Source organism: Artibeus jamaicensis, unplaced genomic scaffold (genome assembly GCF_021234435.1).
Source record: "Artibeus jamaicensis isolate MK-2021 breed Jamaican fruit bat unplaced genomic scaffold, CSHL_Jam_final contig_685, whole genome shotgun sequence".
Lineage (NCBI taxonomy): Eukaryota > Metazoa > Chordata > Mammalia > Chiroptera > Phyllostomidae > Artibeus > Artibeus jamaicensis.
The window spans coordinates 7,852,866-7,869,488 of record NW_026521924.1 but is presented as its reverse complement, the minus strand read 5'-3'; the positions used below and the strand labels follow the sequence as shown (position 1 = coordinate 7,869,488).

At 40.9% G+C, this 16,623-nt stretch overlaps 1 protein-coding gene across 7 annotated transcripts in view; it reads left to right on the top strand.

Annotated features, from left to right (window-relative positions):
- The window catches only part of PLCB4 (phospholipase C beta 4), a 380,642-nt gene that overhangs the window by 26,449 nt on the left and 337,570 nt on the right, over positions 1-16,623 (top strand). For 5 of the 7 annotated variants that reach the window (XM_053671141.1, XM_053671148.1, XM_053671147.1 and 2 more), the window contains exon 2: positions 228-282. The exons of the other annotated variants lie outside the window; for them this stretch is intronic. The gene's annotated coding sequence lies outside the window, so the exon portion shown is untranslated. The remainder of the gene's footprint in view (positions 1-227; positions 283-16,623) is intronic. 7 annotated transcript variants of the gene reach the window in all.

The following is a 16,623-nucleotide window of genomic DNA, read 5'->3' as shown; positions in this document are numbered from 1 at the left end:
TGCTTTTGTCCATTTGCTCCTTAGAAATCAGATAATTGGAATTAAAACTTTAAAAAATATTCAATTTAGATAGAAATAAAGAAATATTTTAAGTCTGACGTGAAAGCGTCCTGCTGTTTAATGTTGTAAATGAAAGCACACCATCAGGAAATTTTAGCAGGTCGCTGAAGTCCCCCTCTGCTCCTGCCTGTCATTCGTGGATAGCCTGTCTTTTCTTTCCCCCACAGGAAAGGACTTGTTCTCTATCACACGGACTCCTGAAATGCGGTCTTCTTTAAAAAGGTAGGTGGATGTGCTTTTTTAAAAGTAATTTGTGACTTTAAAAAATTGTTGTTATTTTGCATGAATTGCAACTCAGCCTACTTAATCTGAAAGCAATTTTTATGCTGCTAATGCCTGTCATTGTGAGTGAGTTAAGGTCTCAGGTTCAGCTATCTAAATTCAGTATTGAACTTGCCGGGCTTTGTAAAAGAATGACAGTTTTGAATGAGTAGTTCATGTCTATATCATGTGATGTATAATATAATCAGTGGCTACTTCTTAAAAAATTAACTAGATTAATTTCAGTTTATCCTCGGTTGACATCATTCTAGGAAGCTCAGAGAGTTTGGAAGTATAATATGGTCTGTGGTCAATAAAAGTTGTTATACCTTCCATTTTTTTGGTAAGTTTTTTTCCCAGAGTTTGGGTAGTGATTTGCTTGATATGTTATCAGCTATAACAAAGTTATGAGTATTCTCACATTTATGGCATTTCTTGTAATCTCCGTAGACTCTCCAAGATGTTTCTAAATTTCACGGACTAAGCTCCTAGCCTAGCAGTTGCTTTTGTTTTCGACTGATGGTTTTTACTCTGAAAGGTGTGCTCGGGGACTTGGGTTCTGATGAAAGCAGTGTGTCCAGAGGAGGGCCTCCAGAAAGCTTTAGATGTGAGCACCGTGGTGGGGTCTGATGGGTCAGTCACCTCAGACCACAGGATCTCCGCAGACATTCTGTGATGTTCCAAGGTCACAGTGGTCAAATATGACCTTATACCAGTAGCCTCAAGTGCTTCCCTTCAGCCTCCTCTCAGATTGTAAGATTTTAGCTCTTAGACTATTCCTGGGCAGAGAATTCAGTGTGTAGAAACATTTCTTCCATGTTTTATAATGTGATGTGATGAGGTGTTTCTTTACTCTTCTGTCACCAAAGTGACATCTCCACCTTCCAGGGAACTTGTCTAGCTCATGGCCATTCCAGCCTAGGAACAGCTCAGTTCCGACACAGCTCCCAAGTTAGTTACCTATATGTTACCTATAAAACCTCACCTATCTCTAGGTGGTCAAAAGGAGAATTATGACATGGACTAGATCACTAGGGATCTACTGTGAAGAACAAACATGTTTTCTGATCTCTGAATCGAAGCGGACGTGAACTATTTGGCCTACTTAAGATAAATTGAAACACCAGTGTAAAAATCAGCTCTTGGGAATAAATCCTACAAGAGTGCATTTGAAAATAGACATCAAATGGTTAATTTGTTTCGGAAATGGACTTCAAAAATCTGTTGTATGCAGATTACTTATAGTGAAACGACTGCAAAGTTGCTAAGTCTGTGCTGTATTTTTTCCTTAAATTATTTTCTCAGATTCTGACTTCAAAGATGTCATAGAGAAACACAAATTAATCACAGGCAGAGGGTGAGGATGTTTTGGATAAAATGATGGTAGGAAAGGACTTGATGAACATAATGTAAATATTGAGTTTTGGATATCCAGATTGTTAGAGCTTGATCTTCTTTGAAGCTAGAATCATAACTGGGCTTAACTGCAGCTTATGTTATTATCCATCTGCTACCAGTTATGAGGGAGGACCCAAAAGAACCCAGAATTTACTTATAAAATTTGTGTATTTATTCTTACGTTTAAACTTCAGTCACCTTCAAAATACTCTCCATTTGATGCAATACATGTTTCAAGATGTTTTTCCCACTGCTCAAAACAGTGTTTGAACTCTTTGATTTTGATGCCTTTTAGTGCTTCTGCTATTTTTGTTTCACCTCTCCTACATCAGCAAAACATTACCCTTTGAGGACATTTTTGGAGAAGCAAAAACAAAAGTCGCTCAGAGTGAAATTGAGTGAATGGGGAGGGGAGGGAATAGGGGTCATGCCGTTTTGGGTCAAAAACCAGTGAACACTCAGCAGTGTGGGCAGGTGCACTCGTAAATCACCCATCATGAAATGGGCAAACGCATTGAAAGAGTCTTCAGAAAAATTCACTGAAGCCAAATGCAGCCTCTCACAACACCACCAGCTGATACACTGATACAGACAGGTTCCTAGAACACTCACCTAGTGGGGGAAGCCTGTACTACAAGGGTCTCAACTTCCAGAAGATGAATCTGTGTTTTTTCTTGGTCCTCCCTCATATATATTGAAATAATTTGACTTAAAGCACCAGGAAAACTGCTTCTTCCATTCCTCTAACACCAATCCAAAGCCCCTCTTATGAACAATGACCCACCTCGCTGCAGCATATCACCACATATCTGCTGGAGGTGTAGGTACGTGGTCTTGGAGTAGGTACAAGGGTGGGAGGCGGGGATTGGTGGGGCGGGGGGCGTGATGGGGGGAAAACAGGGACAACCATACTTGAACAACAATAAAAAATTAATTTGTTTAAAAAAGAAAAGAGGAGGGCTTCTAACCTGTGTGAGTCACAGAGCGCGGGAAGCTGTGGAATATTGAAAGAGGCCCTGGAGCCAATGGTGAAACTGAGGGTGACTCACGTATTGAATAAACGCCATCTTCCATGTTTATGCATAAGACCATGTGACAACTCTCTATAGCTGCTGTGCGGTTATGAAGAAATGGACGTGAATATGACATGCTACTGAATAAAGAGGAGCTTCTTGCTATAATGGTTTGCTTTTTTTACTTTTTTAAATCCTCACCTGAGGACATGCTTATTTGTTCTAGAGAGAGGGGAAGGGAGGGAGACAGGCAGAGAAATATTGATGTGAGAGAGAAACATCTCTCGGTTGTCGCTCCCACGTACCCCAACTAGGAACCAAACCCACAACCCAGGCATGTGCCCTGACGGGGAATGCAACCCACAACGGGGCACCAAACAACTGAGCAACGCTGGCCAGGGCTAATGTATTTTTTTTTCACAGGACTCAAAGCACAACTCGTAAATGGTTAATCATTCATTTGGCATTGAAAATCGGTCTTCATAATTGGGGAGGTCGAGAATTTTTGCTCTAAGGAAATAGTGAAGGTGTGTAAATCAGGTTACAGTTGAACTCATATCCAACTGAAATAGAGCCAGAATATTTGTAAATGGTTAAAGGAAATATATATATTACACATTAAGCAGTTTTTCTGCTGACGTTGGAGGAACTTCCTCCTGAGAGACATTAAACATTCCGACTTTCTTATACACTGGATTCATTAAAGGCCATGAGAAAGGCTAGATCTGTAGTGCCCAGTATGATAGCTAGTAGCCACATGTAGTTATTTAAATCCAAATTTAAATTAGGACAATTAAAATTTAAGTTCATCATTTTCACTAACTACAGTTTAAGTGCTCAGGGGCCACATGTGGCTAGAGGGTACCCACTAGACAGCACACAGATACAAAGTTTCCACCATCATAGAAAGTTCTTTCAGACAGTGCTCGGAAGGGCTGCACCTCCAGGACATTTCCATGCCACTGTTAGTGGCTTTGTCCCCGAGGTCTTGGCACTGAATGGGGAAGACACAGCCTGCTTTGCCTTCTGGGATCCTGTGGGATGTTTTGGACATGAATCCCTAGTGCACATGTGGAAACGAAGATTGTTTTTCCCCTAATATTCCTCTAGTTCTCCTGCCTGTCCAGCTGCCCACACCCCATGACAAAGGGCAGGGGTGTCTGTGTGCCAGTTCGAGTTAACATTTTATTGTGTCTGTAGTAGTCACTTGTCACCATTTCGGCCGCCCAGCATCTGAATCCTTTTCCTGAATTTGAGGAAGTCCATGATTGTGTGAAGCTGGGTGGTTGAGAGTGCCCGCTTCTTTCAGTTTCGGAAACAGAAATGCCCACTTTTCTGTTTTTTTCTGACTTCCGTCAGCTAGCAGGAGCACAGGACTCGCGGTCTGCAAACCTGGGCTTGTGCCTCTGGAGGGATGGCTTAGAGGTCTGTGCAGGCAGCAGCTGCGGTGGCTGTGCAGAGAGCTAGCTGTGGCGGCCAGGGCCAGCGGCTTCCGTGGTGGGGGTGACAGAGCTGACTGTTGAGAGGAAAAGGGAAATAGTCAGGAAAATAGCTTTTCTGCCTATGTTGGGGCTCCGACTGGTTTCGCCTGTCCCAACTGACATCTTCCTCTATGTGGAGTAATAATAACAGGATGATTAAAGACCGCCAGGAGAACCAGACATCAGTGATTCATGAAATTAGTCATAACGCAAGGAAGACATCCTGATATTCTTTTATGGAAAGAAATCCTTTCATTGACCTTTAACAGAAGAATACACATAGCAGAATTACAAACATCCCAATTTGGTTTAGTAACCAAATAACTTTTTTTATTTTTCTGGTGGAGATTGCTGTTTATAGTTTGACTTCTTCTGTTCAGATGCTAACGAACACCATTGCCTGCGAACAGTCGCATTTCTGATTCTTACTGGCTAGGTCGATCAGCCCGTTTTATTTGTTTTCCAGAACAAGTAGTCTGTGGCGTATTGTTTTATGTTGAAGCATATGGTCCGTTCTCCCTACGTGCCGCTTCCCTATTCTGGTGCACACAGCAGCTGTGTGACCACCTGTGTCAAATCTGGGACAAGTCTGCTAAACCCCATGCTCTTTTCTGTTCTTGTTGGATGTAGGTGGCCGTGAAACGTAGTGCACGATTGGGAGACAGGATTGACAAAACCTGGGTGTAAATTGTTGCGTGAACAAGGGCTTTTCACTAGCCAGGAACACCTACATGTTTCTGCACAGAAAATCTTCGTTGGTCACGTTTGCAGTCGTTACCACAAATGACTCTATACAATAGAAGAAGGAACATAAATTATGCGAGCATGAGAGAGAGGGAGAAATAAACTTCTATTGTGTTGAGCCTTTGTATATTTTTTAATCTACTTGTTATAGAAACTGACATTACCCTTGACACCCTCATTCAGCTACATAAATGTTATCATTTCTTCTTAGTTGCTCATTATTTGGAACTTTCCTCTTTACTGAATAGTAGCACATATTAAACATGCTTGAGATGATGCTACTGGAGAAGCTAGGACACATATTTTCCTATATCGCTCCATGTTTCATACAGACAGACCCACGAGTTAGAAGAGAACTTGATGTCTCATCAGAAAAACAACTTGCCAGTTTTGTAAAATGCAGACTCTGTATCTTGAGTGACCTGTTAACCATGGGGATTGTGCTTTTTGAACGTCCCAATTCAGTGACTTAATTTTTCACTTTGTAAACGTATAATACATCTTCGATGGCTTTATTAGAAAACATTTTCCAGGTTGAAGAGTTTTGTGTAGGCTCTTTAGGTAGATGGTGAAGGTAGAAAGGATGCTGTGAAGTCAGGTTAGATTAGAACAGGGAAGAAAGTATGTGCGGCTCATTCAGAGTTTCAGGTGGTGGTTCAGAGGTCATCCGTTGACATCTGGCATGCCATGTAAAGGGCTGCTTGGAGGTGTCAGGGATTTGATGTTTGTCTGTTAGTAGTGTACTGTGTCTTAACTAATAACATTTTCCTCCTCTAAAATGCGATAACGTCATCTGTACACTGTGAGATTAACCGTGGTTTCATGTATGTTTATATATTTGAAATATTTCAGATCATTTGGGAGAAAATATTTAATAAACATAAATAAATATGTACATAAATATATCATTTCTGTTGACTTAGTACATCCCCATTTTTCCCTTAATAATGCCAGAGCATCTTATAAGTGCTACGTAGCAACTTGAATAAAATATAAGACAGTTTTTACTGTCAGCCCTGTGTAGCTTGTGACAGATGATTTAATCCTCCGGCTGTATCTTCCACCATGCCCAGGCTCTATTCAGCAAGATTATGATAAACAAAGAAAAAATTTGCACAAAGGAGCCACATGACCGTTGCTTTCATCTAAATTATGAAGGTGATAATATTTAAGTTGAGGACTTATTCTTGTAGGAATCCCGCAGCCTTGCCCCTATTGCTTCCACTTTTCTTAAAGTCTGTTCTTCCATTGCCCTATTTTGTTGTAACATACTGATGTGTACCTTAATCCAGCGAATAGGGTGTTAGAGTTATATCTTAAACTTTTTGGTCTCAGGCTCCTTTATGCTCTTTTTAAATCATCACTCCAGGATATTATTTAACATAGATTTGAGAGAGAGAGGATGAGAGAGACAGAGAGAGAAATGTCTATTGGTTGCCTTCTTGTGTGCGTCCCAACCAGGGATCAAACCCGCTAGCCACCTGGGTATGTGCCCTGACCGGGTTCCCCAACCTTTCTGCCTATAGGACGATGGTCCAGCCCACTGAGCCACAATAACCCGGGCACGCTCCTATATACTCTTAAAAATTATTTACAGTTTCCGTTTATGTGGCCTATATCATACAAAATGGCCTAACATTCCTTTCTAATATGAAAGGAAAATGGAGCCATTTAAAAAGATTTATTAATTTTTAAATACCAATAATAAATCCATTACATGTTACTATAAATAACACTTTATAAATGAAAAAACTACTGCATTTTTAAAAATAAGGTAAGCTTGGTGAAAAGAATGGTGTTGTTTTATATTTTTGAAATTATCTAATTTCTGACTTAATAGAAGATACCTGGTTTCTCTTGTTTGCTTCTGTAGTCTGGTGAGAGATCAAACATGATGAGGCCTCTGAAAAGCTCCAAGTTGGAAAGAATGAGAGTGAAAAGGGCAAATAATCGTTTGTCTTGTATCAGAATGAAAATAGTTGTGACCTCCTGGGTCCCTGGAGGGAGGGGTCCTGGGCACCTCGCTTTGAGAACTGCTGGGCAGCAGCCGCCTGCCCGGTGTCTGCCGAGTGTCTCGTTTTGTCTCGTGCACCAGAAGATCTCCATCCACAGAGTGTGGTTGTAGTAAGAAGTCAAGGATGAGTAAAAAAAATCAAAAACACGAGCTGCATAGTGTATTAAAACACTCTTTTTTTGGTTGCATTCACGGAAAGCTACAGCACCTAATTGATTAAATGGAAGCATTTAAAATATCAGTGCATGTGTCTGCACTGAATTTCTCTAAAGGAGAAGCATTTCAGTGTGTTGATAACTGGGTTTATGATTGTTTACATTTGTGATGGGATGGTGGGCAGTTCCCAAATACTAGTAAACGTATCTGTCCTACAACGAACCAGTGCCATACAGGTGATTACTTATTTATTATGTTGATCTATTGCTTATATTACTTATGTAGTCGTTTCTCACTGCGTGTCTGTGGGTTGGCTGGGGTTTGATTCACCTTGACTGTGCTCCCCTGGGCTGGACGCAGGGTCATTCCCCGTGTTCCTTGCCTGAGAGATGCACGGGGTATATATTCTTCTGAGATAGAAAAGATCAATCAGAAATCTTCAGTGTCTCTGAAGGCCTTTACTTGGAGCTGATCCACCATCATTTCAACTCAGCATACCATTGATAAAGCATGTCAAATGGCCAAGCTTGGTATTCATGGGTCAGGAAGGGGCACTCTTCCAGTGGGGGGTGTGGAGTGGGTAGGGGAGGGAGCAGCTGTTGGCTTTGAAATATTCTTATCTACCACAATGTGCAGTTCCAAATATTAGTAAATAACGATTTCTATCTAGTTAATTTTTACTCAGAGAAATAACTAGGAGGTAGTTTTTAATTTAAATTTTTGGCTGCAGTCTTCTTACTGATTGTGTCTTCTAAATATCGCTGGCATCTAACCCTTTCCCCTATTCTCACAGCTACTTTTCAAGTTGTTTTTTGATCCTATTGATCTGAACTACTGTGAGAGTCTCTAAATTGGTCTCTGTCCTAGTTACTATTGCTATGCAACAAAACACTCCAAAACCAAGTGCTTAAAGTCACAGCTCTCTTGAATCTGCTGTTCAGCAGAGGGGGCTTGCCTTTGCTCCCTGTGGCATCAGCCAGGGTATTTTGGCTGCTCGCCATGGGGTTCACTTCTGAGATGACTCACTCACGTGCCTGCCAAGTTGGTGCTGGGTGTCAACTGGGATCTGAGGGCCAGGAACCTCAGTCCAGCTGCAGGTGGGCCATCCATAGACTGCTTGGTCTTCCTCATAGCATGGTGGCTGAGTGACAGAAATAACTATCCCAAGACATAGGAGATGAAAGTTGCCAGTTTCTTAAGGTTTGGGACTAGGAACTGGCCCACTGTCACTTCACGTTAATAAGTCAGGCAGTCACAAAGCCCAGGGTCAAGGTGGGGAACATAGGTGATCCCACTTCTCAGTGGGAGGGGTGTTGAGGAAATTTGGGCCCATCTTTTAACACCACCATGTGTGTGTCGCCCCATGTTTGCGTCCTGTCCCTAGATTCATCTTCCTGAAGCTGAGCTCTAGTCATTCCCTTGCTCCCCAGTTTCTGCCAAACGTGAAACGAGTTGTCTTGCTTCCGGATGGTCCTTTCATCAGTTTATGGTAATCACTCTTTAGCATTCCTTGTGCTCCAAACAAACTTGGGGCTTTTCTCCTTTTGCCTTTGGTCATAGGTTGGTTTTCTCCTCTGTCTTCCTGTAGAATTTCATACCTGCGATCTTGTCGTACTCTGACATTCTGTGCTCAAAGTAAATGCTACCTTCTCATGAAGATTTCTTTAAGCTCTCCATCCTTTTGTAATGTGCCCTCTGTTTTCTCTTACGGTAAATTTTAACTTCATCCCTTGTGAAGACATCCCAATTTCTATTTTGTACAACAATACAGAGTCCGGCAGAAGTAAGGCCTGCTTGAGTGTGGTTAGTTGGGTAGTAATAGGAGCGTGATAATTTATAGTTTTAACATGAACATTTCACCTAAAATGTCATAGGGTGTGCTTGAGTGTGACATTATGTTACAGAATTACATATTTATGATTTTGTAATAAAAGATTTTGTAATAAAACGGGCATTATGCCAGACCCCGTATATACATGTGTATGTATTTTATGTATTCTAGTAGATTTTATGTTCTTTGGAGGCGGTCCATATTTTATATACTATAGATCTTCAATTACACTAATATTTAGAGTTATGTGTAACAACTGCTTGCTTTTTTCTCATGAATGAATTGATAGTATGAATGTAATTAAAAGTATGTTTTCACTCAACCAGAAAACCTTCTAGAAGCACTATGATTGTTGACTAATATTGCTGATTGGCTGTAAAATAAGTAAGTAAAACTATACTAATGACTTACCTACAAACATGAATATTAGAGGACATTATTAAAAAGAGATTCCATGTACAGTAACGATAGACAAGCAGATAAAAGTTCAGAGTAACTTACCTAGATGTGTGTAGAAACTCCATGAGGAAGGCTTAGGACATAGGAATTCAATCATAGGACGTCAGACAAGTTGCAACTGAGCGGAGATGAATGCTCTGTTTTTAGAAAGTAAAACAAAGACATCAGCTTTTCTCAGTGAAACTGCAAACACAATACAATCCCGAGCAACACGGAGGAACTTGCCAGAATGATCCTGAAGTTTATCTGGAAGAATGAACTTATAAAACATTCCCAGCATTTTAAGAAATGTTAACTTAAGTACTTGCTGTCTCAAATATTAAAGAATATTATGTCAGTAATGATTGAACAGTGGTATTGGTACGAGAATACATCAATGAATAAAATATAGAGCCTATTTTTAGCTAAGTATATATGGTAATTTAGTATGTGATAAGGTTGGCATTTCAAATTGGAAGGGAAAAAAGATGAATTATTCAGTAAAAGGTGTTGGGACACCTGCCTAGTCATCTGGAAAAATAAAGCAGAGAGTCCCTACCAAACAACTCATACAACAATAATTCTCAGGCATAAAAAATAACAGTGTAACAAGATAAGTTTTAAATGTACGAGCAAAAGATGTGGATGGATATTTTTTGTAATCTTGTGGTGGGAAAGGCATCTCTAAGTGGAAACCGTGAAGGCAAGAATTAAAAAATAAAACCACACAAAACATTTCAAATCTTTATTATTTTATTTTAGTGAAATGGAACACCATATAAAATTGGTTAAAAGAGAATATTCTGGGGAAGTATTCACATAATATATGACCAACAAAGGGCTAATATTCCTAATACAAAGAGCTTTTACAATGACCTCTTACAATTTCATTAACGAGATGAACATCTTAATAGAATGATGGGGAAAATGTAAACGGGTAGCTCATAAAATGATGACTATGGGGCCATCAGACATTAAAAGGATGTGCAAGCCTATTAACAAATCAGAAGTGCGAATTAAACCAACAGTGCTATAGCTCAGTAACCAACATGATGAAAATGCAACAACACAAACACACCTCTGCAAGTGGCAAAGGTGTGGGCAAGTGAGTGCTGGAGTGGAGTTCTTCTCAAACCAATGAAGGACCATTTTTTCGACTGATCTATTATGAAATACATGAAAAGTAAAGTGCCAGAAAAAGAAAATGAAAAATATGCAAACTAAAATCTCGAGTACATTTCTGTGAAGTGTAAATCAGACACACAGTTACTCTGTCAGACTCCCATACGAGTTCCTAAGTGTGGAAACAGACAGAAAATTAGGAAGAACAGCATGAGAAATCCCCATGCAGCCATTACCCAGCTTCAACTGTCTCCCACTCGTGGCCAAACTTGTCTCTGTCCCTTTGCATTAGATGTGTATTTATTTATATGAAAATGATCCTGCGCTTTTGCAAATAAAAAGGAAAAGGTTACAGGGGTCCCTGTATTCGCTCATTTATTTACTTTTGGTTGCATACCTCCCTCAGGCGTGGCACTGTTTTAGGAGCTGGGGCTTTACAAGTGAATAAAAAAAAGATAAAAACTCAGCTTGGTGCTTACATTGTAATGGGGAAGACAGAACCAAAATGAAAGTCGATAGTGACTGGTAATATTACAGAGCTGAGTAAAGTAGTGAAGCCTAGGGAGCGCGGGGGTGCAGCAGTCTAGGAAGGATGGACAGGGAACAGAGAAGGCAGTGTCTGAGTCAGGACTCCGGTTGCCAGGGTGGGAACGGCACTGAGTCTGTCTCAGGGAGACTCTCCCAGGCTTTGATGACAACACCCTATGGCAGAACTGAGCCTAGATTGTCTGAGGAAGAGCTGGAGCTGGTATAACTGGATCGAGTACCGCAACTTTAGGGCAGCACCGGTGGGCACACTCCAGAGGGTCTTGGGGGCAATGTGAACACTTGGGCTCCTATTATTCTAAGTGACATGGGGAACCCAAGAGTGATGTGAGGTTACTTATATTTGGAAGTGTCACTTTTTAAAAATGGGCTGAAATGATTGCTTTTTTGATTTAATAAATATCTTGACATCCCCCCTCCAACAAACACACAACACACATATGCTAATGTTTATCAAATTATGAAAGCTGGGTTCAGATGAAATAACAGGCGGGCCGTTGAGAAAGTGAAGTGTATTGGAGGAGGAAGGCAGGGAGGGAGGGAGGGAAAGGCAACAAGCACACGGAAAACCCAGAAAGCTAGGAGTGCCTGAAGCAGTTGATGTGGGACATGTATAGGAAGTAGAGAGCCAGGTACCTGGTAAGCTTTGTTGAGTCTACAGAAATACGATACTGGGAACCCATTGGCAGCTTGAAACAATAGCTTAGTCTTTGTAGATGAATGCTTTTCCTCATACGGAAAACATGTACCACGATCCCCAATATGCAGTGATCCTCTTCAAGGCAAAGGTGTGAACCCTGGGGCCTGATACAGTGAATGTTCTGGAAATGTGTCCCTGAAAGGGTGACAGTAGCTGAGTTTCTTCTCCAGGCCTTGATTTGTTTAAAAAATTCACCTCTTTGATACTTTCTCTCAAATCCTGATGAAAGTAATAAAATAAAACTTTGAAGTATAACTTTGGTAGTTTCCCCATTTGGAAAGGAGAGTCTCACCGTTTTCACTTGCGAAACAATAGGGGGAATCATGTGGTGTCGGAATGTGGGGGCATGGAAAACAGAGCGATGTTTTCAAATGGCCTAAAATGACGGCTTCTTGACTTAATAAGCATTTTGATCAACCCTCGTCTGACGCACGCACAGTGCACACATCCTAGTGCTTATCAAATTATGAAAGCTGGGCTCAGAGAAAATAACAGGAGGGTTTTTCTGGCATCAGCCAAGAGTGATCTGGAAAACAGGCAGAACAAGTTAAAGTGTGAGCCCAGTCCAGTGAAGGGAAAGCTTTGTGTGCCAGGCACAGATGGAGTAAGTCTATTCTCACATAAATATTATCTCCTTGTCCTTGCGAAGGCCGAGATGCAATCATTGTCTTCAGTAGCTCATGGAGTTTCCAGTTATGGCTCCAAACCTTAGTCTTCTGGAAACCGCCGCCTGGCTTTCTCTTACCCTAACCAGCAGTGTGACCAGTGGGCCACGGAACTAACTGAGGCGTCAGTGTAGAGAGTGATGGGCGTGGAGGGGCAGGATGGCCCCTTCCAGGTTTTATGTTCTGTGCATCCTTTATTCAAGTGTATGGACGAGTTTGACAGAGAAGCCTAGCAGCTCTTCTATTAGTAATGAACAGACATTTTACTCAACAGCACTTACCTATCTTCTCAGTGTGCTAATCGGTAGAACATTTTGAAACTCAGCGTAGAAAAGTGAGTGCAGTATCGTTCTGCATTCTATGGTGACATGCAGTCTTTCAACTATTTTGTTTGCAGTTGCGGTATTTTTTAAAATTTGCAGTAAAAATTGCAGTTAAAGATATGTAAAATATATTTTTGATTGAAAAGAACATTTACACTGGCTAGCGTTTATTTTTAAAAGTTAGATTTTTAAAACATGGGATTTAAAAATCTTCCTATTGATAAAGGAATTATTGTCTTTGACACAGAAGTGTGTCTTTGGCTATAATCTCTCCTCCGTTTGCTGTCTTTAGAGTGGGATGGGAGATAAAGAGATTGGACATTGTTTAGGATGACCTGTACACATTTAACATTTCTCACAAAGGCTGCAAGTAATGGCTGGCATCTGAGAGAATAAACAGGAAATTAGAGAGGCAGAGAGGTTCTTCTTTATCTTCAGCCAGGGCTGGGCCCCTGGCTTCACTTATTTTTGTAGGACACCAGAAATCTGAGATCAGTATTTAAGTTGGCCATGTCTCCTTTCTAGCAGGGACTACATGTGGCAATCTACAGATTGCCAAATCTTCCTGCTTTTCTCCAAATCAGCGTATTGCCATTTGAAGTACCAAGTGCACTTTTACTGGTGTAAAGTTTAGGATGAAAGTGGAACAGTGTAGCATTTCCATCACCCCAAATGTTGCATTTTTTCCAAATGACGAAAATAATGCATGTGTTTTGTAGGAAATTATTATAATCTGAAATTCCACAGTGCTCAGGTCACCACTGTTGGTATCTGAGTGTCATTCTCTCCAGATCTACCTGTATTTACTATGTAACTGGTCGTTTTGTGTTTAACAGATTGTTTCCAAAGGGTGGCAGTGAGAATGTTAATCGGTGTTCCAGGAAAAAAAATGTGTTTGTATTCACTAAGTAACTGGTCATTTTGTGTTTTAACAGATTGTTTCCAAAGGGCATCGGTGAGAATGTTGATAGGTATTCCAGAAAAAGTATGTTTGGTAAATGCCCGGTTGAGTAATGTTAGATTCGGCTTTGTCACAGATGTCCTCCTCAGGGGCAGGCCTCGTCCGGCTGTCCCCCACCTGCGAGGAGTGTCACCGGCACAGCCCAGGAAGCAGTGCTGGTCTCAGGCCTGCGTTGGCAGTGCACCTCTTATGAGGCACAGGAGCGATTCTGCAGACGGCAAAGCAGAAGAATTGTGTTTTTGTTTGTTTTGTAAAATCGAGCTCTTGTGCTTTTCCCCTTAACATATTGTGAACATTTTGTACTTTTCAAAATATTTTTCCAAAAATCGCTTCTCCTCCCTGTTATTTTTCAAGGTGTTCCACTTATAAAGGTTTCAGATAAAAAACTGGGTCCTAACCCAGGTGACACATCGCCTCAGAGGTTCTGAGTTATGAAATGTTTATACTCATTTTGGTTCTGCCTTCCACCTAACAAACCTTTAACTTGGACGAGGGCTACTGAAACTGGTGGATTCGGAGTTCCCAAAGCCACTGCTAACTTGTGTGCTTGGGAAGTCTTGAAAAAACAGGCTGCTTTTGATGCGAGTGGCTAATTTTCTGCTGTTGGTGGTCAGTTTATTTAAGAAGAGTTGTATGTATTGTGTTGTAAAAATAGCCTCTTTGAGAAGAATGACCTCCTTCAAGTAACTGTCATGATTAAATTTTCTTCCACATAGAAATGATTATTTTGATCTAGACTAGATTACTGCCTTCCCAAAGTATCTTTCCACTGTGAATTAGAAATGTGTATCTAATGTTTCTTATAGCCCACCAATGGGAAGAACTGCTAGCATCTTTTAGTCATGGCTGATTAGCTAAAATATTTTTCAACGACTAAGGGCAGATCCATACTTGCCTCAAAATTAAATCAAATGAAAAAAGCATCTTCAGTTTAGATACTCTCTTCACCCGTTCTTTATTTTTTTATCACAGAACTATCGTTGAGTCATATAGCATGTAACAACTGGGAACATTTTTATTCTGTAGTTAGATGTTAAGCATCTGAGGAGAAATGTGTTTACCTTATAAATCGTATTTATCTTTATGAACCAGGGTTGAGATAAGTTTGGGAGACCCAATGGAAGAAATGTCTAACTCTTTACTGGTTGTCTCAGCTGGACTGATAACCCTCAATTCCACCAGCATAGATGGTGTACCTTTTAAATATTATAAATCACATTATAAAGTCCTTTTCTCAAATAGACATATCTGGACACAGTCTGGAACACATTCATAGACTGTTCCCCTATGCAGTTCCTGGGCAAGTGCCTGGCTTTGAAAGACTGGAGCAGAAAAGCTGCAAGTGTACTTTTGGCATGGGGATTCCTTTAGAGAAGTATGCAGATGTCCTCCAAGGAAAACTTAATTTGCATGTGAAAGCTCTCACTATAATTATAACAATTTCCTTCTCTTCTTTTAAAAAAAATCAGCTTTTCCATGTGCTAAGTGTCAGGTTTTTCCCTTTCCACCAAGACAGGCCTTACTGAAGGGAATGACTACTGAAAAACCTCATGCCAACTAAAATGAGACATTATAAGGTTTGAAATGCAATGGGGGATGCGTGTAGGGCAGGCACAGTAGTGGTTTTGTGTGGCTTGAACATCATTTATGTGAGCGTGCAAGGTACCACCTGAAGGCTTATACTTAGGAGAAAAATGTATGGGGTCATGAAAGGGAAATAAAAGGGTTGGCAATCAGGTTTTCTCTTTTCTGAGGCCTGTGTCTACGTAGTGTAAATTGTAATGAAAGTTAAGATGCCTGAAATGTTTGGGTCAGAATCCTCCTCTGCTTTAGCTCATAGGCCCCTCCCACAGTGCTTCCTCAGAGCAACACAAAAGGCTGGCGGCCCCAGAGGACCTCACTGCAGTCAGGAGAGGGAACTTCACCTTCTGATCCTGCCAAGTGCAGCCAGGGGTAGTGTAGTAATGTTGCTCGTTGTCCTCCGTGTAAGGTGTGTATAATCTTACTATTTTTTCAGATTTGTTGTATGTGGAACATCCACATAAAGCTTTATTTTGGTAGGAAATGAGGGGATTTGGTATATTGGGGGGAAATCACATACTGCTAGAGACACTTTCATTATGTTTGTGGCTTATTCGTTTTCTAATTACCAACATTGTTAAAACACTCAATTTTGTTTGTTTTCTAATTACTCAAGTTGCTAAATGGTTAAATCTAATACACTAAATATAATAAAACTTCCATTTGATTCAGAATGTCTGACTCAGTGTCTCGGGGTCATTATCAATATTGCCTTAATGTGGAATTCTAGTCGTGGGGTTTCCCTGTTAATAGAATGCCAGACAGACGGGCGTATATACCTGGCATTGGGGGCCTGCTGCAGGGTAGAACGGGGAGGACCTGAATCAAGCCTGTGGTGCGACTTTTACTCAAGATGTGTTGTGCAATCTGCAGGTGAGTGTGAATATTGAGTGTAGCAGGGGTGGTAATGATGGTTTGAGGTCACTGCAATAAGGGTGAGTATTAAATTCTAACGCTGAACCTTGTTCCAAACTCTCAGGCTTTCCCTTTCCCTTCTATTATTCAGCAAGGAAATGAGCGATGGCTCTGATGTGAGGTCACCCAAAGTGGGGAGAGTATCACATTCTGTTGGTGTATCAAGGAGAGAAGATAGAGCCCGGGCCAGTTGAGACTTTCACAGCTCTGAGTGGCCTTGTCTAGGTCTCATGTTTGTCATCTTTGGCAGGGTCTTTGGCTGATGTCCCCAGGAATCCTCTCTGTTTGTTTAACTGCCTGCCTCTCCAGTTCAAGGCAGCTTTCTGGAACTATTGTTGCGGCACCCAGGAAGAATTAACATAGCTTCCTGAGATGCCTGAACAGTGACATTTCTCTCCGTACAAGCATGCTGCT